General features: G+C 37.8%; 1 protein-coding gene and 1 non-coding gene across 3 annotated transcripts in view; both read left to right on the forward strand.

Moving 5' to 3' along the window:
- Window positions 1–21,109, forward strand: part of AOPEP (aminopeptidase O (putative)) — a 359,340-nt gene that overhangs the window by 24,983 nt on the left and 313,248 nt on the right. The window lies entirely within an intron of this gene.
- On the forward strand, window positions 2,542–2,614 carry TRNAR-UCU (transfer RNA arginine (anticodon UCU)). The gene has a single exon. It is a non-coding gene; the product is annotated as a tRNA-Arg (tRNA).

A 21,109-nucleotide genomic window follows, 5' to 3' on the forward strand; every position in this document is an offset into this window, starting at 1 on the left:
CATGTTTCCTTTACACAAGAGGAACAGATGTAGTAGAGCCCAGACTTTCTCTGCCCTGGAGTCACTACTTTAGCAGTGGGCCCCTCTGCAGGCTTTTAGGACTGGTGTCAACAGGAAGGAAGAAGCAGAGTCAGTAGAAAGCCCTTCCCCTGGGCTTCCCTGGTGGCGCAGTGGTTGAGAGTCCGCCTGCCGATGCAGGGGACGCGGGTTCGTGCCCCGGTCCGGGAAGATCCCACATGCCACGGAGCGGCTAGGCCCGTGAGCCATGGCCGCTGAGCCTGCGCGTCCGGAGCCTGTGCTCCGCAATGGGAGAGGCCACAACAGTGAGAGGCCCGCGTACCGCAAAAAAAAAAAAAAAAAAAAAAAGCCCTGCCCCATCTGATCATCAGACAGCCTTCCTTCTGCCAAATTCAGCTCTGTTTGACAAGCTGAACATGGCAGTAGCACCCGGACTGTATCATACTGTATCCAAGAACTTGTAGAAAAGACCTAACATCCCTGTTCTTTCAGCTGCTTCCCTCATGGAGGCCTACTGCCCGCCATTTTCCTCTACCATCCACGCCAGTACTGTTCTCAAAGACTTTCTCTTGGCCAAGTGTAAGCCCTGTTGCTCCCGTTGAACATGTGCCTTACTTTATAGAAAAGTCCTAACAGTGTTTTTCTGACCATTCTAATTTCCCTGTCACTTTTTAAAGTATAGATATGTTACCAGGGAAAGCTGGTTTTTTTAACCAGTGTTTTCTTGAGTTGTATACAAGATGATTTAAAGTGGTACATGGATAAGCATATTTTGAATTTTAATATATGGGGGAAAAGTGTGTATTAGCACTTCAAACCCACGATTTCATGGTTATTACAAAAGGTGAGTCAATGGTGAAGTGGATTGAAGGAAAATATTTAAAAAATAATAATACAGATGGTGTGAGGATGGCAAAAATACTGAAGACGGTACATACGTGACTAAAGCTTGGGAAATACTGTTTTAAACAAATACTCAAGGCTAACACTTTTTGAAATAGTCTTCAAAATAATATCAAAATAAGTTCTAAGATTGAAATGCTGTGCAATGTTGGAAGGAGACGTGTACTTAGCATAATTCTTTAACTGTAAGTTACTGTTGAAATCAATATGTATCTTTTTAAAATAGTCCCTTTAAAATACTAAGCTTATTTTTTTTTATTGGAGTATAGTTACTTTACAATATTGTGTTAGTTTCTGCTGTACAGTGAAGTGACTCAGCTAGATGTATACATATATCCCCTCCCTCTGGGACCTCCCTCCCACTGCCCACCCCATCCCTCCCATCTAGGTCATCACAGAGCACCGAGCTGAGCTCCCTGTGCTATACAGCAGGTTCCCTCTAGCTATCTATTTTACACATGGTAATGTATATATGTCAACCCTAATATCCCTAATAATCCTTGCTAATATCATTTATATGTTTCTATTGAGTCTTTTGTTCTAAATTATGTAAGATTTTCTATCTTCCATAGGACACTTGTGAGAAAATCACTGTAAAACTTTGTTTAAATGGTTTGCTTTTCTTTTTTCCCCAATTTTTAAAATAACAGCTTTATTTAGATGTAACTCAGACACCATAAAATTCACCCTTTAAAAGTGTACAGTTCAGTGCTTTTTAGTATATTCACACAGTTGCGTAGCCATCACCACAGTTTAATTTTAGGAGATCTTCATCACTCCACAAGGAATCCTTTTATCCATTAGTAGTCAGTCCCCATTTTGCCTTTCCCCAGCCCCCGGCAACCACTAATATACTGTCTGTCTCTGCGGATATGCCTGTTTTGGACATTTCATATAAATAGAATCATATAATATTTGGCCTTTTGTGTCTTTCTTTCACTTAGCATAATTTTTTCAAGCCTCATCCATGTTTAGTATATATCAGTATGTCTTTCCTCTCTATGGCTGAGTAATATTCCATTGTATGGATATACCACATTTTGTTTTTCCATTCATCACTTGATGGGCATTTGGATTGTTCTGCTGTTTTTAAACAATATTAAAAATACCTGGGGCTTTTGAAATAGTCATTGGATGACTCTGCAGGTGTGTTCTAGAGGGGATTCATGCTGTGAGTGGGAACTGGATTTCTAGTCCTTTGTGATCATAGATTCGAGGAGTCTGCACCTGTAATCTCTTTATGCTAATAAAATATATTCTCCTACGAGCTAGAGCAGTAACTTTTTCTCCATGGTAGAACATTTGTTACTAATAAACTACTTTCAGATTATTTCTTTAAGGCCAAAATATCAAAAATAGCTTCTATTAAAAACAGTGGTTTTGGGCTTCCCTGGTGGCGCAGTGGTTGGGAGTCCGCCTGCCAGTGCAGGGGACGCGGGTTCGTGCCCCGGTCCGGGAGGATCCCGCGTGCCGCGGAGCGGCTGGGCCCGTGAGCCATGGCCGCTGGGCCTGCGCGTCCGGAGCCTGTGCTCCGCAACGGGAGAGGCCACAGCGGTGAGAGGCCCACGTACCGCAAAAAAAAAAAAAAAAAAAAAAAAAAAACAGTGGTTTTCAGGGACTTCCCTGGTGGTCCAGTGGTTAAGACTCTGTGCTTCTACTGCAGGGGGCACAGGTTCAATCCCTGGTTGGGGAACTAAGATCCTGCATGCCATGTGGTGTGGCTTCAAAAAGTAAAAACAAACAAAAAAACCCAGTGGTTTTCAACATTTCTAGAAGAGGAAATCTTACTTAAAAAGCTGATATTTTTCTCTATATTTTCTTTTCCAGTTTCTTTATTTTTACCCTACTGAACCCTGTAACCCAGCTCTATTAATCTAGATCCTGTTTCCAGTATATGAATATTTATGGACATAATAAATTCTATTACTTCTCCTAATAGAGTTTTAAAAGTTTTGTTAATTTTTATCATACCATAACAACAATTCCTGGGTAGTTTGATAATGCTTTCATCATTAAATATTAGATATTAAGCCAGTTCTTTTTATTTTTAAAGGCTATATTAGTTGAATTATATCCACAAAAGTGTTCAATAGTTACTTATCTTGGGCCTGTGGTATGCAAAGCACTTGGTGAAATAATACCCCTTCCTTTTGAATCTGCTATGGTCAAACCTTATTTCAACTGTTGTACTGCGTTGAGGACAGTGAGTGACCTCGAGTGTGACCTGGGATTTTTATGAGGGTTTTAGAAACTGTCACGTGAAAATCAGGTGAAAGAACTGATGTTCCATATTTGAAGAGATGAAGCCATTCAGAGCTTGTCTATAGGAGTCTTTTCTTCTGGAGAATGGTGGGAAGAAATTTGAGTGAAAGAAGCATATATCAACAAGGCTGGTATTCCTGGAAGCCTAGAAGTAGACCTAAAACATGAGTTTGTGTTCTAATATCCCATCCTTATTTACCTTTCCGTCATCTTCCAACCCCTAGAATGCCTAGTCCAGTGTCTCATGGTAAGAATGGTTTCTGGATAGTATGTTGCCTATTCAGGGATATATAGAATGTTATATTATTGCATCATCATTAATACATGATTTTAGCTTTAACAAATAGGATATCAACATGTAAAGTGTTGTTTGGTATTATGTAATTTTATATAGTTAACTTTTATTAGGTCAGGATTAAAATATACCTTTCACTTGGTGTGTATGTGTAAGATTTTATTACTCCTTAAGAGGCAGGGCCTGTAGCATAATATAAATTGCAGGACCTGTGACATAGTATAAATTGCCTTGCCAGTAAGCAGTAGAATATGGTGTTTGTGAATGGTGGGAAGACTGGTGATGGTGGATAGCCATGTTTGTATGGGAATACGGGAGTAGTTTTTTACCTGTTTCAGTGTCGCCATTCTCTTTCAACTCATGGATTTACGATCTAATGCACTTCCTGTGCTTTAAATGGACATTTTTGATCTAGACTTGGACTGTGCTTCAGGCAAAGCGTAGTTTTAAGAGTCTGCGATCTGAAATCAGACCATATGAATCTAAATTTCAACTCTGCCATCTAATAACTGAATTTAAGGAAGTATCTTCACCTATCTGGGGCTCAAATTACTCATCTGTAGAAAGGATGAAAAACCTACCTCACTGGGTAGATAGAGGTAAATAGATGCAATGATGTACTTAATACGCCTAGCCTTATAGCAAGCAGTTGTTAGATGGAGTTGCTAATTGTCGTTAATATTGCTATGCAAAGGTCAGGTGCCTTCTCAAAGAATTCTGAGTAGTCCGGAGGAGTTCTGTATTGACTGACTCCCCATAGGCTAAAGACTCTGGTCTACCTGATTTCTCTAAGGCATTCTAGATTCATGTTGCTAGCTTGGGACCAATATGTTCTAGGGAAGTTTTGGGGTGAATAGTATTCTCCTGGCCTGCCATAGTCTAGATCTGTTCCCCACCTTGTTTTCTGAACCTCTGAAACGTGGAGTGTTTGTGGAGTGGGGCCCTCTGGCATTTTTTCAGAGGAGCAATGGCTGAATGTGCAGATATTCCATAGGAACACTGGAACCTCAGAGCACTGTGAAAAATTGCACGATTTTATCCTGTAGGAGAAAAGAAGTACCTTTGTCTCAGGGGAGATATAGAAAAGGGCAAGAAAAAAGGTTTTATACCGGGGGGGGGGACAAAGTGGACTACATCTAAGTCTCCGTGAGTATCTTAAAACTACTCAATTTTATATGATTGAGGTATCCATTCAACAAGTGTCTATTAAGCATTTATGGACACTGCTTAGCTTTGTCTAGGAGAGAGTGTGTTAGGAAACCCCTTGGGTTTCATTACTAAGACTGCTTCTCAAATCCAGGTTGGGATCTTTATACTCTTTTCCTGGTGGCAGGTTGCAGAGGCTCAAGCTGGTTTTCTCTCTTCTCAGAACTGCCTGCACCCACTCCTCTCCTTGGATTTTGTTTTTCCTAAGACTGTCTACAGATAAGCCACACTTCCCTTAGCTTTTGCCTTTCCTTGTTGCCCCTATGGTTGTCTTCAGACTCTTAGGGATTTTCTTGCTAATCCTTATGGAAAAAATAGAAAACAACTAACATATGTAGGGTTGTTTAAAGATTTGGAGATTCTACAATTACAATTACCAATTCAGTGCTGAGATAGTAACTGCTAAAATTGGAATTGGAAGACAAGATGGGCTTCTGTCTTCTTTATGCTAAGCAGGAAGACCACCAAACCAATTCTGTTCCATGTCCCACTCCTCTCTCTCCTCTATGCCCACTGAAAATCCTTCTTTCCAGCACCAATGGAGATAGAATCCTGCCTGGTCTCAAGTGTGCAGTTTGCATTTCCAAGGACCTCCAGATGTGATGATCTGTTTTAAAATATACCCGGGGTTTTGTTTTAATCAGGTATGATAGGATGACAGACATGGAGACAAATGCTTTTGAAAGAAGAGTTTATTATTTACAGTTCCCAGGAGAAGGGAGGTGGCTGTGCAGGGTCACACTGGAGGCACCAGGGTTGATCAGGAGGCAGGAGGAGTAAGGGGGAAGCATGGACATGAGCCTTTATCGTGGTTTCTGGGGAAAAGGCAAGGCAGGACAGAGTCAGCAGACTTAGGATTGGCTAGTTTGAATAATTTCAGAGGCTCTGGGCTACAAGGGTGGGCCCTAGTTGTCTGGTATCTTGCCTTGGGTGATTTAGGGTAGGGGAAATACTGGCTTGATGTGTGAGTTAGATAAAGGAGGTGGCTGGGGGTATGGTCTGTGGATTGGCTGGTTTGCATATTAGCTAGCCCTGGAAGGGGTTGTCTCTCCAGGATCAGCAAGGCCTCAAGATCTCAAGTGTTATAAAATACAGAAAATTAAAAAAAACATGACTAACATCTATCCTTTCCAGTAGAACCGTACTTATCGCAGAGTGATTCCTTTGGGGACATTTTCTTATTGAATGATACAAAGAGTGGTAAAGTGTATCCCCAGAGTTTACAGTCTAGCTTAGCATTGATAGATAAAGGCTGCACACATGAAACTGTGACTAGTCATGCAAGGCACAACTTTATGTGCTAGGAAGATCCACACAGTGTAATGGAAGTTCAGTGAAAGGGGAGATCAGAGTGTCCTAGAAACAATATAGGGCAGTGATTAAAAGGACAGTCTTTGGAGTCAGACTGCTGGGTTCATCTGGCTTCATAATTTATTAGTCGTATAACCTTCAGCAAGTTGTTTAATCCTTGTGTTTTAGTCTCCTCATCTGTAAAATTAGTTTAATGATACCTACCTCATAGAGTCATTATGAGACTAAGTGAGTTAGTACATTGAAAGTACTAACTTTAGAACAAAGCCTAGCACTTAGTAAGTATTCATTAAGTGTTGGCTGATTTTAGGACTGTGGAGGAAGTTTAGTGGAATGGATAGAACTGACCTTTCCTTTAAGGAGGAGAGAGAGGAATTGTTCCTTTGTTTGGGCAGGGGATGGTATGGGGTGGTGAGTCTGGCAGATTCAGGTAAAAGAGGTTGATCTGGTAGGATGTTTGAAAAAATAGGTTGGTGAGAGCTTTGATACTAAGGAGTTTGCGTTTTTTTTTTTTTTTTTTTCTTTAAACCACAGAAATTCATTTGAGGCATGCCATTTTGTTTTATTTTATTTTTTAAAAGCGGAGACATGATGATAAATTAGTGCTTCAGGGACCTTCGTCTTGGTGGTGTGGTTTTGGAGAGAGGAGAGGCTAGGGTCAGAGTGTACAAGCTGTGAGATAGCAACAGAAACAAGCATCTTTAAAATCTTTGTGGTTTAAAAAAAATAGAGATATGTCTCTTGCTCATGCTGCATGTCCATCACAGCTCAGTTGGAGGCTCTCCTTTATCATAGTCATTCAGAGACCCAGACTGATAGAATAGCCAATATCTCATATTTTGTTTGCCTTAAGAGAGGGAAAAGAACACTCTAGAGGGTCAGGCACCAGCAATTAAATACGAGGCCTGGAAATGACACTCACACTTCCATTTACAACTCATTGGGTACAACTAGTCACATGGCAGTAACCAACTACAAGGTTCCAGAAACTGTAGTTTTCTGTGTTTGAGAGGAGGGGCCAGGGAGGTGAAACTGGAAATATTCATAAATAGCACTCATGACTGCTCACCGTACAAGGAGACTCATCTAGAAGGTTGTTCTATGATAGTTCAAGTAGGGGGTCTTAGCTTCTGAATTAGGGTTGTTGCAGTCAATGTGGAGAAGAGTTGGATGGAAGACACTTTGAAGGAAGAAAATTTAAAGGTTGGTAATTGATTGGATAGAGTTACAAAGGAAAGAGGAGTCAGGATGAGGCAAAACTTTTGGGCCCAGTGGAAGGTGACGCTGCCATAACAGACGGAAATATGGAAGTTGTTGTCTGTTAAGGGAGTGGCAGGATGGTAGTTGGATGCCCTACAGGCTTCTAGAGCTGTGCTCCTTGAAATGTAGTCCACGGCCAGTGTCTACCCACAAACTAGTTGGTCTGCAAGAAGAGAAGTGCAGAAATAAAGAGTAATAATTTAGAAACTGTTATAGTAATTTTCGTCTTTTTTTCCTATGCTGTTGTTTGTTCTGATTGTGTTTATATTAAATCTAATAATTTTAAAATAAGGGCTTGTATTTTGTATGTCTTTTTTCTTTTTTTGTGATTTGTTTTTATTATATTTTACAAAAGTATTGACCTGTAACAGGGGAAAAAATGACTAGCCCTTTACCACAGATAGTTTGAGCAGCATTGCTTTGGAGATAGGTGACAGGGACTTAACGATCAGAGCTGTTGATAAGGTGTTGAGTCCTTTCCATAGAATGATTAGTTGAGTATCTGATATGTGAGCAAAAGGAAGACTCCAGAATGGAAGAGGGCCCAGGACTGAGCCTTGGGGAACACCCAGTGTTCTGGAGTCAGAGATGTAAGAGGAAAGGTAGGTAGTACAATGTCTTAGGAATCATCGGAAGGTAGTAGTGTCAGATGCCACAGAGAGTCAAGAAAAATGAGGACTGAGGTCAAGCTAGATGTGGTAAGAAGTAAGTCATTGTGAATGTTTAAAAGTAAACTTTCAGTGAAGTGGTTTGGTCAGTTGCCAGATTTCAACAGTTATAAGAAATGTGTGATCATACAATGGAAGAGGTATAAATTACCAGTTGAAAAACTTTGATAGCAAAATGAAAGCAAAGACTAGAATGGTAGTTATTGGGCCAAAGAAGGGAAGACACATTTATGTTATCCTTGTTTCTTTCCAGCATGAAAGCCTGAGCAACTTTAAAGGCTCCTGTCAGCTGAGAGGTGGGAAAGTAGATGTGGGAAGAAGGAAGGAGGTGGCAGTGGTCTGTGGCCAGGAGCAGGAGTGGAAAGCAGAAGCCATGGCAGTGAACCTGGGGGTGGAGATGAGGGTGGATTGAAGAGGAATGGTGCAGAACTCAGATAACTACTGGGAGGTGGCAAACCGAGTGTGGTCAAGGGGCAAACATGGGAACTTGCAAATCTCAGCTGACTCAGATGGGAAAATACAAGGGGGCGCTTTACTGGGGTCAAGCATTAATGCAGTGGATGTGGTCACAGTTAAGTAAGCAGGGACTCAGAAGCCCTTGTGAGAGTATCCATGAAATGGCTCGAAATTGTGATTATGGGTTCAGCTTAGGAAATTCAACTTCTTACTCTAGTCAATGCTCAGTAAATAGGAGTATTGAATAATAATGTAATGGAAGGAGGAATGGAGTGGGGTTACTTAATCCCCCGTCATGATTAAAAGAAGAATAAAAATATGGTATAAAATGGATATAGGATAAAATTATTTAATTATATTCATAGCTAATATTTAGAAACACAGTCATTATTCTTCAAAAGTAAGAAAAGAATAAACGTGTGAAGTTAGGTGCACTAAACATTATAAAGTTTGAAAAGCACCTCAAAATTCCTACCTGTCAGAGAACTATGTTACTGATCTCTCATTTTCATTGAACTGTTTCTTCTTTTAAGTGTTAGAGTGGGACAAGAGCTGGGCAGAGATGCAGTGTCTATTGTTTGTACCCACTTCTCCCTTCCCTGACCTAATTATTCTCCCTTCACCATCCTGAACTCAGCCCTCAGGAGTCCCCTCACCTTGGCTGTTGTCTGTGATGGGCCTTTTTTTTGGTTTCCAAATGACATTGATACGAGGTGGCATGGCCTGGTTACTCTGTAGGTTTGCCGTGCACTAGAGGCCATGTATATAGTGATTAAGAACACTCTGGAGTCCAGCTGCATGAGTTCACATGTTGGTAATCTTGGGCACTTAGCCTGTCTGGGGATAATTTCCTCATCTGTAAAAGGGGATAGTAAGAATAAAAAGGATTTCAAGAGAGTAGGAGAGTGGCGGCTACATAGTAAGCACTCAATAAATAATAAATTCTTCTAAGTAGATACTCTCTTATAGATGTTTTCACTACCTTTCACTAGTTTTAAGTTTTTCATAAGTGCACTTTTAAAAAAAAAACCTGACAAATCAGGTTATTTGCCCCTGGATAGTGGAAAGTTGTCTGGATATATAAAGTCCTGTTCCTTGAGCAAGATGACAAAGGCCAAGGGAAGAGGGAAGGATAAAGGATTATAGGAGGACATGGTCAAACTTGATAGAAGAGGTATAGCTACAACAGACAATGTTCTGATTGATTCATTCTTTGTTGTGTTCTATTGATATGTCTTTAATAGTTTTGACACAGAAAGGTTATTTTCTAATTTAGGTATTTCATTTTAAACCTTTAATTGTTGGTAGTTCCCAAAACAAATAAGTCAGTGTTGATGAAGACACATCTCCTAAGGAGGAATCAGATATCGAAGTTAAGAAGGTAAGTAACCTTTCCAGTGCCTTCACTGGCCGGCCTCCATGGGCAAGTATGACTTCTTGAAAAAGGCGTAGAAGAGCAAAATCTCCTTTTCTGTATAACTGTAATGAGTTCTCCCAGGAGTCCTTTTCCGATCACTCTGCTATAATTTAGTTTAAGTGGCACTTTTTTAGAAAACTGAAACAAGGTGTATTTTGTGAGCAAGTAGCAATCAAAGGGATAAATTCCTTCCTCTTTGAAAATGGAGTGAAATCACTTCTAATATGATCTTTGCAATGCCTGATGATAATGTGAGCATAAACACATTAGGCACCAAAGAGGAATGGCATCTGGATGCTAACATGTGATCAGAACAGCCAGAATAAACACAAGCTGCCGTGAGGGAATCTGAATTCCATCATACCACATCATGTTGAAGCATAATTCAGTGTACTGATACTGATGCGAGTAGAATCAGTTTTTGTTTTCAGTGTTCACATTTTCGACCTCTTTCTCCCTCACCCCTTGACTGGTTTGTTATAATATATAAATCAAGCCACAGCTGACAGTGATTTGCTTTCTTTATCCAGGAAAAGGTCTTTGGCTCTGATTCTGACTTGGCTTCACTGCATTATCTTCATCACAAGCACTTTTTGTAATTCCTGCAACAACCTTAACTCTAGTTGTTTTTTGTTTTTTGCATATACATATCACAATAGGATCTTTCATTACATGATCACAATGATCACAAATTATATGCAGTCACTCTTATATGCTTCATGGAAGCAGTAAGTTTAAAGAAAAGAGATACTATTTAAAACTTGAGACCAGAGAGCATAGTTTATCTTATTTATAGTTTGGCTTAAAGGTTGGTATTTAAGTTACTATCCTACCACACGTGGTAATCCTGCAAAGTGCTATATATTTTTATTTATAGTTAAGGGAATAAAGCAAAATCCCCTTTTCATTATGTTATCTTGCATTATTTACTCAGTGATAAATGACGTTGCCTCGCGGGTATGAGTTTTGCGATGAAAGACCCTATTGTAGCATGTATTTATATGGGGGAGGGGGAAGGCTGTTAGAGTTATGGTTCCCAAGGGAATTTAAACTCCGAATATCCTGGTACTTATTCAGTTAAAACATATAACTTAATGTTGTTTTAACACTGTATTTTTACTTGAAGTAAAAGAAAAATTAAAAGGAATGAACAAAGGGGAAAAACTTAAAGTTAAAATGCCAGAAACCAAATACAGTGACTGAAAGCATGTCAGCATGTCCCAAACTCAAAGATTAAAATTGTACCAGAGATAATGGTGATCTTTTGATTGGCTTGTTTCTGCTGTTTAAAAATTACTTCAACTTTAAAAGTTTATTAACTGTTTAAGAGCAAATGATTTCTGTTAAATTGAGGCTATATGAAAATGAGGATCTGAAAGAAAAGTTCTGAGGGACTTGAGAGTTTAATAGCTGCTCAAACCTTTGAGTAGAAAACCTGTTCCATGCTATGTCCGTTTGTCCAATATTCGTAAGAATTTATACTTGAAGAAGGAAAGAGCTAGATATTTTGGAGGGAGGGTTAGTATATTAGAATATATTTGTTTTGAAATAGAATTTTAAAAAAGACAGATAAATGAGAGGAGATACCAATTTTGAATAAAGTAGAAATTAATTCAATCTCAACTCATTCAGAATTTTGGATAATTTTAACCAGAAATGGGCTGCCATTTTGCTAGGTATAAAAATAAGGACTTCCTAACAAATTATAAGATTTTAGGACTAATATAGTTGAGGCAAATGTACTTTGCTCCCAGTTCACTGAGCACTTAAAATATAATTCCATTGTCTTCTGGGCCTCCATTGTTTCTGATAAGTCAAGTGACAATCTGATGAGAGGCCAGCTATCATTTGTGTTACTGTCCCCCAATGTAATATTTTGTTCTGGCTGCTTTCAAGTTTTAAACTTTTTGATTCTCAGCAGTTTGACTATGATATGCTTAGGTGTGGTTTCCTTTGCATTTGTCTTGTTTGGGTTTGTTCAGATTCTTGAATCTTTAGATTTACATATCTCACCAAATTTGTAAAATTTTAACTATTCTTTTAAAAATAAATGGTTTCTTTCAGAACACTTTTAGATTTACTAAAAAAGTTGTGAAGATAGTATAGAACTCTCACATAAATCATCCAGCTTCCCCTAATGGTATACATAATATACATATAATCATGATGTCTTTGTTAAATGATAAAAGTAACATCGGTACAATGATGTGAACTACAGTTTTCCACGAATGTCCTTTTTTCTTTCTTTCCTGTTTTAGGATCCAATGTAGGATACCGCATTACATTCCATTTTCATATCCCCAAGTCTCCTCCAATCTGTAACAGTTTCTTAGATTTTACTTGCTTTTCATGCCTTGAATTTTAATGTTTTTTATTTTTATTTTTGGCCACGCCGCGTGGTGTGTGTGATCTTAGTTCCCGGACAAGGGATGGAACCTGCGCCCCCTGCAGTGGAAGTATGGCATCCTAACCACTGGATCGCCAGGGAAGTCCCCATGCCTTGACATTTTTGAAGAGTACTGGTCAAGTATTTTTTAGAATGCCCCTTAATGTCAAGTTTGTCTGGTGTTTTCTTATGCTTAGGTTATTGGTTTTGGGAAGAATACTACAGAGGTAAAGCGCCCTTCTTATCAAATCAAATCAGGCAATAATGATATGACTTAATAACTTTGATAATGTGGTCAAGTTTATGTCTGCAGGTTCCTCTACTGTAAACTTAGTATTTTTCCTTTTCCATTCTCTATTCTTTGGAAGCAAGTCACTAAATGCAGCTTATACTCAAGAGGAGGGAAATTAAACTCTACTTCTTGGAAGAGGTAGTACCTACATCTAATATTTGGAATTCTTCTGTAAGGAAGATGTATCCTACCCTACCTCCCCTCTGCCCATTTATCAATCATTTGTTTATATTAAAGTAGAGTCGTCATAGGTATTTATTTTATTCTTTGGGTTCTAATCCAGTACTATCACTATTTATGATCTTACTCAGATTGTTCCAGCTTTGGCCATTGGAAGCTCTTTCAGTTGGTTCCTATGTCCTTTTTAGATGCCCCTTCCTTTTTTTTTTTTTTTTTAAACTTCCTTACTTTGGGGCCTATATGATGCTCCAGGCTCATCTTATGTTTTCCCTGTCCCAGTACTAGAGTCAGCCCTTTCTCCAAGTAGGCCTGGTTCCTGTTATTGGAAAAGGTATTTAGAAACCACGATCTGGGTGCTGCTTGTTCTCACTCTTCATTATTTTTTAAATATTTTATTGAGGTAAAATTGGTATGTAATATTACAGTTGACCCTTAAACAACATGGGTTTGGACAGCAGGTCCACTTACATGCAGATTTTTTTCAATAAATACGAACTACAGTACTACATGATCCATGGTTGCTATGTGCTGATGCAGAACCATGTATATGAAGTGCTGATTATAAGTTATACACAGATTTTCAACTGCACAGGGGGTTGGCACCCCGAACCCTGCTTTGTTCAAGGGTCAACTGTATATTAGTTTCAGGTATACACTATAATAATTTGATATTTGTATACACTACAAAGTGATCATCACAAAAATTCTGGTTACCATCTCTCACCATACAGTTAATCCCCTTTTCATCCACCCCCAAACCCCTTCCCCACTGATAAACTACCAATCTGTTCTTTGTATCTATTAGTTTAGTGTAGTTTTGTTTGTTCATTTGGTTTGGTTTTTAGATTCCACAAACAAGTGAAATCATACAGTATTGGTCTTTCTCTGACTGACTTGTTTCACTTAGCATAATACCCTCAAGGTCCATCCATATTGTTGAAAATGACAAGATTTCCTTCTTTTTTTATGGCTGAGTAGTATTACATTATGTATATATAACTCACATCTTCTCTATCCATTTATCCATCGATGGGCGCTTAGGTTGTTTCCGTATCTTGGCTAATGTATGTAATGTTGCAGTGAACGTAGTGGGTGCGTATATCTCTTCAAATTAGTGTTTTTGTTTTCTTTGTTATACCCAGAAATGGAGTACCTGGATCATATGGTAGTTCTATTTTTAAGTTTTTGAAGAACTTGCATACTGTTTTCCATAGTGGCTGTACTAATTTACATTCCCCCCAACAGTGTAGGAGGGATCCCACCTCTCCACAACCTCTCCAACACTTGTTATTTCCTGTCTTTTTGATAATAGTCATTCTGACAGGTGTAAGATGATATCTCATTGTGGTTTTGATTTGGATTTCCCTGATGATTGATGTTGAACATCTTTCCATGTGCCTGTTGGCCATCTGTATGTCTTCTTTGGAAAAATGTCTATTTAGATGCTCTGTCCAGTTTTTAATCACCTTTTTTGTTGTTATTGAGTTAGATGAGTTCTTTATATATTTTGGATATTAGCCATTTATTGGATATATGATTTGCAAATAACTTCTTCCATTCAGTAGGTTGCCTTTTTGTTTTGCTGATGGTTTCCTTTGCTGTGCAGAGCTTTTTAGTTTGGTATAGTCCCATTTGTTTATTTTTGCTTTTGTTGCCATTGCCTTTGGAGTCAGATCCAAATACACACACACACACACACACGTGTGTGCACGCACACACGCACACGCACACACACACACATACACACACACACATATAGAAGAGTGATGTGAAGGAGCTTACCACCTGTGTTTCTTTTAGGAGTTCTATGGTTTCTCAGTTTACATTCAAGTCTATAATCTGCTTCAAGTTAATTTTTGTGTGTGGTATAAGGTAGTGGTCCAGTTTCATTCTTTTGCATGTGGCTGTCCAGTTTTCCCAGTACCATTTATTGAAAAGTATTTTCAATACTTTTGTATTGTATGTATGTTGTATATTCTTGGCTCCTTTGTTATAAATTAGTATACGTGTGGGTTTATTTCTGGGCTCTCTATTCTGTTCCATTGATCTATGTGTCTCTTTTTATGCCAGTATTATACTATTTTGATTACTATAGCTTTGTAGTATAGTTTGAAATAGGGAGCATGATACATCCAGCTTTGTTTTTTTTTTTCCTCAAGATTGCTTTGGCTATTTAAGGGTCTTTTGTGGTTCCATACAAATTTTAGAATTATTTGTTCTAGTTCTGTGAAAAGTGTAATTTTGATAGGGATTGCATTGAATTTTTAGATTGCTTTGGGTGGTATGGGCATTTTAACAGTATTAATTATTTCAGTCCATGAGCGTAGAATATCTTTCCATTTGTTTATGTCTTCAATTTCTTTAATCAGTGTCTTATAGTTTCCAGTGTTTAGGTTTTTCATCTTCTTGGTTAAATTTATTCCAAGATATTTTTTTCTTTTTGATGCAGTTGTAAATGGGATTGTGTTCTTAACTTCTCTTTTTGATATTTTGTTACTGCTGTATAGAAATGCCACAGATTTCTGTATATTAATTTTGTATCCTGCAACTTTATCAAATTCATTTGTACTTCTAAGAGTTTTTTGCTGGAGTCCTTTGAGTTTTCTCTACATAGAGTATATCATCTGCAAATAGTGATGGTTTTACTTCTTCCTTTCTTATTTGGATGCCTTTTATTATTTTCTTGCTTAATTGCCATGGCTAGGACTTCCAATACTAAGTTGAATAAAAGTTGCAAGAGTAGGCATCCTTGTATTGTTCCTGATCTTAGAAAAACAGCTTTTAGCTTTTCATTGTTAAGTATGTTGTTAGGTGTGGGTTTGTCCTAAATGGCCTTTATTATGTTGAGGTATGTTCCCTCTATTCTCATTTTGTTGAGAGTTTTTATCCTAAATGGATGTTCAATTTTGTCAGATGCTTTTTCTGCATCTATTGAGATGCGCATATGATTTTTATCTTTAATTTTGTTAATGTAATGTATCCCTATGATGATTTGCTGTGTTGAACCATCCTTGGATCACTGGAATAAATCCCACTTGATCATAGTGCAGGATCTTTTTAATGTATTGCTGTAATTAGGTTACTAATACTTTGTTGAGGATTTTTGCATCTTTGTTCATTGGGGATATTGGCCTGTAATTTTCTCTTCTTTTCTTTTGTTTTCTTTTCTTTTTGTGGTGTCCTTGTCTGGTTTTGGTATGAGGGTAATGATGGCCTCAAAAAATGAATTTGGAAGTGTTCCCTTCTCTTCAGTTTTTTGGAACAGTTTGAGAAGGATATGATTAAATCTTCTTTGAGTGTTTGGTAGAATTCACCACTGAAGCCATCTGGTCCTGGACTTCCGTTTGTTGGGAGGTTTTTGATACTGATTCAGTTGCCTTACTAGTAATTGATCTATTCAAGATTTTTTATTTCTTTATGATTCAGTGTTGGAAGACTGTATGTTTCTAGGAATTTATTTTTTTCTATGTTGTCCAGTTTGTTGGCATATAATTGTTCATAGTAGTCTCCTATGTTCTTTTGTATTTCTGTGGTATCAGTTGTAACTTTTCCTCTTTCATTTCTGATTTTATTTATTTGAACTTACTGTCTTTTTTTCTTGGTGAGTCTAGTTTTGTTTATCTCTGCTCAGTTTTCCTTTTAGTTCATTTATTACATCATTGATGTCCTTAATTATAATACTAATAGCTGCTTTAAGGTCCTTGCCTGCTAATTCTAATATTTTGGTCCACTCAAGTCAGTTTCCCTTGATTGCTTTTTCTTTGAATACGGGTCCTATGTTCTTGTTTCTTTTATGCCTAATAATTTTGGGTTTTACCTTGGACATTGTGTTGATATTTTATAGAAACTCTGGGTTCCTTATGTTTCTCTAAGCAGTACTAAATGTTTTATTTTATCAGGCAGTTAACTTGGCTGAACTCAAACTTCTGACTTTACCTTCCCTGCATTAGGCAGCAGTAAAAATCTCAGTTTAGTTCTGTTCATTTAGCATAAGAGGACTGTTTGGTTTGCCCTGAACATGGGGTCAGTTAGAAAATTGGGCAGTTTATATGTAGAATATGAGGCTCTCGTCCTTCCTGAAGTTTTCCTTCTTTACTTTCTAGCTGCTGAGTCAGTTCTGAACTCTGTCCTCCGATTCTTCAACCATTGAAATTGCAGATTTCAGTCTGAATTTTAGCTGCTCTGCCTAGCACCAAGTAGGGCCTACTGTTAGATGAAAAACTGTAAAACAGGAAGCTCAGTGCCATTCTCTTCTCCCAGGTGTCAACTACCTACAGTTTCTGTGAGCTTTTTGCTTATTCCCATATGCCTTCAGATTTTTTTTGTTGTTGTCTAGAGTTTATAAGTGTTGTCAATGGGAGGATTGGTCTGATATAAGCTATTCCACTACTACCAGAAGGGGCACTCCCCTTCATTTTAGAGGAAGAATAATATTAATTAAATAATTATAAAAACAGATGTAAAGCTAAAACTTTTTTTGTGCTGCAAACTACACAGTGCTGTGAGATATCATAATAGGGTAATTTGACTTAATCAGTGAGGTCAGGAAAGCTTTCCTTGAGGACATGGTGGGGAGAGCGAGAGAGTTACTAGACAAAGGGAAAATTGAAGATGATTCCACGTATTTGTTGAATGAATGAATAATATAATCCAGCTTTCTCTGCATCTTGGCTTCTTTCTTTGCACATATTCTTATCCTCTTAATCTTTAATCATCTCTCCAGGCTTCTGTGATGATGAATGGGTATCTATAGCTATGGTCTTTATAAAATTATTCAGTGAAGCATGTCCTTCATGAAAATTTCTTGAGCCAAAGGACTTGTGGGTATGGACTATTTAAGTGGTATAGCAGGGTCCATATGATCAACTGAGTTAAAAGGAAATCCCCCTCCCAATATCAGGTATTTAGAAATGCTGGGTAAAATATAACAACATACACATGGCTACACACACACAGACACACATACACGCAAATTCAAAACCAAAAAAGGCTTATCTTAGTTGACCAAAATGGAGAGGGAATGTAAAGTTAGTATGATGAATAGGAGTCTAATCTAAGAGGCTCTCACAGAGGAATAGGTATAGGCCTTAATAGCTGGGTGTGGCGGGGGTGGGTAAGGGAGACTTGATCTCCACCAAGGAAGGGGTACCCAGCCATGGACTCAGTACATGTGGAGAACTAAAACTGAATTATTTGTGTAAAGCCAGAAGCCATAAGGGGGAGATCCCTACATTCAGTGGAGAAAGAAAATTCCGTTACACTGTCCCAACAGAGAGGCAAGGAAATCTGCTGTCTTCTCAGGGCTAGACATGGAAAGAATTCCCAAGTCCTTCAACTGAAGGAGCACACTGTATCTTGAGCAAGCCAAATAAAAATAAATCCACATTTAGTCACATTGAATGAAACTGTAGAAACTCAAAGATAATGAAAGAATATAAAAGCTACTAGGGAGAAAACACAATAAATATCAAGAAATGCAAATTGATTACAAACTTCTTATCAGCAAAAAGATGTCAGAATATAGTAGAGTAATATATATTCAAAGTGCTAAGTGAAAATAACTGTCAGCCTAAAAGTCTACACTTAAATGATCATTTAATAGTGAGGATGTATTAAAGACATTTTCAAACATGCAAGTGTTGAAAGAGTTTACTACTCCCAGATTCCTTCTGAAAGAGTTACTAAAGATATACTTAAGTAAAAAGGAAATTGTGGCAAATTGTATTTTCCAAAAGGGGTCATAACAATATCTACCATCTCACATGCTCTTCTCCAATGTTACCTAACCAGAGGTGGAGTTGAATTCCCTCTTCTTGAATCTGGACTGGCTATATGACTCTCTTTTGAAACCAGTAGCATCTGGTGGAAGTGATACCACTTCCACAAAGCCTTGACCTTTGAGGCTAGATCAGAAAAGGTCATTCAGCTTTCAACTGGTTCTTTGGGACACTTGCTCTGGAGGCTGCCAGGTACCGTATAAGTTTTCTGACTATTCTGAGATTTCCATGTTAGAGAGGTTTTGTGTAGCCACTCTGATCATCAGACCTCCCAGACATGCCCATTCTCCACTGAGTGCCGTAGTCAAATTCATAAGATTCAGAAGAATGCCCTATCTGAGTAATATATATAAGGCGTATAATAAATATATTTTATATTTATAAAGAATATAATAAAATCTTGCTGTTTGAAGCTATAAAATTTTGGGTTAATTTGTTATGTAGCAGTAGTAACTGTAATAAAATTGAACCCCGAAAGAAGGAGTGAAATGTATGAATCCATCATGAGCAAGGAAGCTTGTGAACAAATAAGTACTGACTTTTTCCTAAGTTGGATGAAGGTTGTTGAAAAGAATGTGATGCTAAGATATTAGCAACAATAATATGGAAGCTGGTATAGAGTAGGGAAGAGGAAGGACTCATGGTAAGACTTTCTATGGTCCTTGTATTTTTCAGAGATTGACTTTAAGTAGGCATAGTCAAGAAAAGAAATAGATTGTATAAGGTATGAAACAGTAGAGGGAAAAAAGAGAATTCAGAAAAATTCAACAAAAAGTAGAAAAGTAAAAGCTAAGAAGCAAAGAAATTCATGGTAAATAGAAAGCACAAAATAAGTTGGTTGAGACTAGTGCTCTTATAACATAATCATGATAAATGGAAATAAAATTAATTTCAGTTATCTAAATGACTATACATTAAAAAAAATACAGCCCAATGTTGCTTTAAAAAGATACCCAAGGCAAAACAACCCAAAGAAGTTAAAAATAAATGGATAGAGAAGATATATCAGTATATCAGGAAAAAAAAAAAAAAAAGAAAGCAGGTGTGACAATATTAATATTAGGCAAAATGGAATTCTAGGTGTTTTACCCAGGAAACACTTGCACATGTGTACCAGGAGACATGTACAAGGATGTTCATTGCAATATTGTAATAATGAAAAATTTGAAAGAACTGAAATTTCTATCAGTAGGGAAATGTATGGCTAAATTGTGGAATATTCAGGGACTTCCCTGGTGGCACAGTGGTTAAGACTCTTCATTCCCAATGCAGGGGGCCTGGGTTTGATCCCTGGTCAGAGAACTAGATTCCACATGCATGCTGCAACTAAGAGTTCACATGCCACAACTAAGGAGCCCATGAACCGCACGCAACTAAGGAGCCCGCCTACTGCAACTAAGACCTGGTGCAACCAAGTAAATTTAAAAAAAAATTGTGGAAATTCATATCAGGACAACGTATAGCAATTAAATAAGCTAGATTTATTTGCATTTTCATGGCTATATTTTGCATCTATTTGAGTGAGAGAAATAAGTTACAAAATAACATGTTAGTGTGACATTTCTAAACATAATACATTTGCACTTCTAAGATTCCTTCTAATTCTGAAATCATCAAATTTCACATCAATAAGCTATATTTCTATGACAATATGCATTTGACTATCTGAGGAAGTATGCCCAGAAACAGTATACTTCAGTAACCTAATTACTGTCATTAAGAGCAATCACTGTATCCTAAAGAATGAACACACTTGCAATAGAAGACAACTGTCTTCCTCTGAACAAGTAATCTGTAGAATTAAATATTTTGTAACTGTTCCCAGTATGCTCAATGCTATGTAATAAGCATATATGCAAAACTCTCTCCTTTTCCCTTGAGTTGCTTACAAGAAAAGAGATGTGGCAGAAAGAAGTACAGGTGTATGATGAGAAGAAGAAATGAGAGCTGTCTGGAAGAAGGTGTTTAAGCAATAACTTTCTTCTAGAACCTATGCAGACCAGAATCCCTGTGCTGTAAATAACTAGACATTGAAATCACAAATGCCCTCAGATGTCAAATTCCACAGATATTTATTGAGAACCTACTGTGTACAGGGTATTCTACTTAACATGGTCATGAACACAGAGATGAGTTAGGAGTCCCAAGTTCTTTATAGACCTTTGGAAGATGAAGGTAACTATAAAACGAGGCAGGATAAGTTAAGGGCCATGAGAGTGATACAGAGGGCTTTGTAGCTTGAAAGGAGCGAAATTATTTTCTTTGGAGGGTTCCAGAATGGAAGCTGTTTCCACATTTGTAAATGTGCTCACTTCTGTTTGGATGATTAAAGGTGACAAGGCAGTTTCTTTGCTGTGCCATAGCTCTGTTTAGTATTTAATCCTCTTCCACTAACCCCCGCACCCCCCCCAGCCTTTCTTAAGAAAAATATTTCTGTACATTAAATCTTTCAAAGCCTTTAATGGTGTTGCTGAAACAATCATTTAAGCATTTAAAACACACACCACATAGTACACTTATTTTAGAGGTAGCAGTGGTTAGCCACTGGAAACTAATCATTGGGTTTGATAAAGGGAGGAATTTTATGTTATGGCTTATGACAGAGAATGGAAAAATGTTTTAGTGAGATGAGCTGGCATTTAAAATTGGAGCACAATAATAGCAAAAAGTGCTGAAGT

The sequence above is a fragment of the Globicephala melas genome, chromosome 6, assembly GCF_963455315.2.
Source record: "Globicephala melas chromosome 6, mGloMel1.2, whole genome shotgun sequence".
NCBI lineage: Eukaryota > Metazoa > Chordata > Mammalia > Artiodactyla > Delphinidae > Globicephala > Globicephala melas.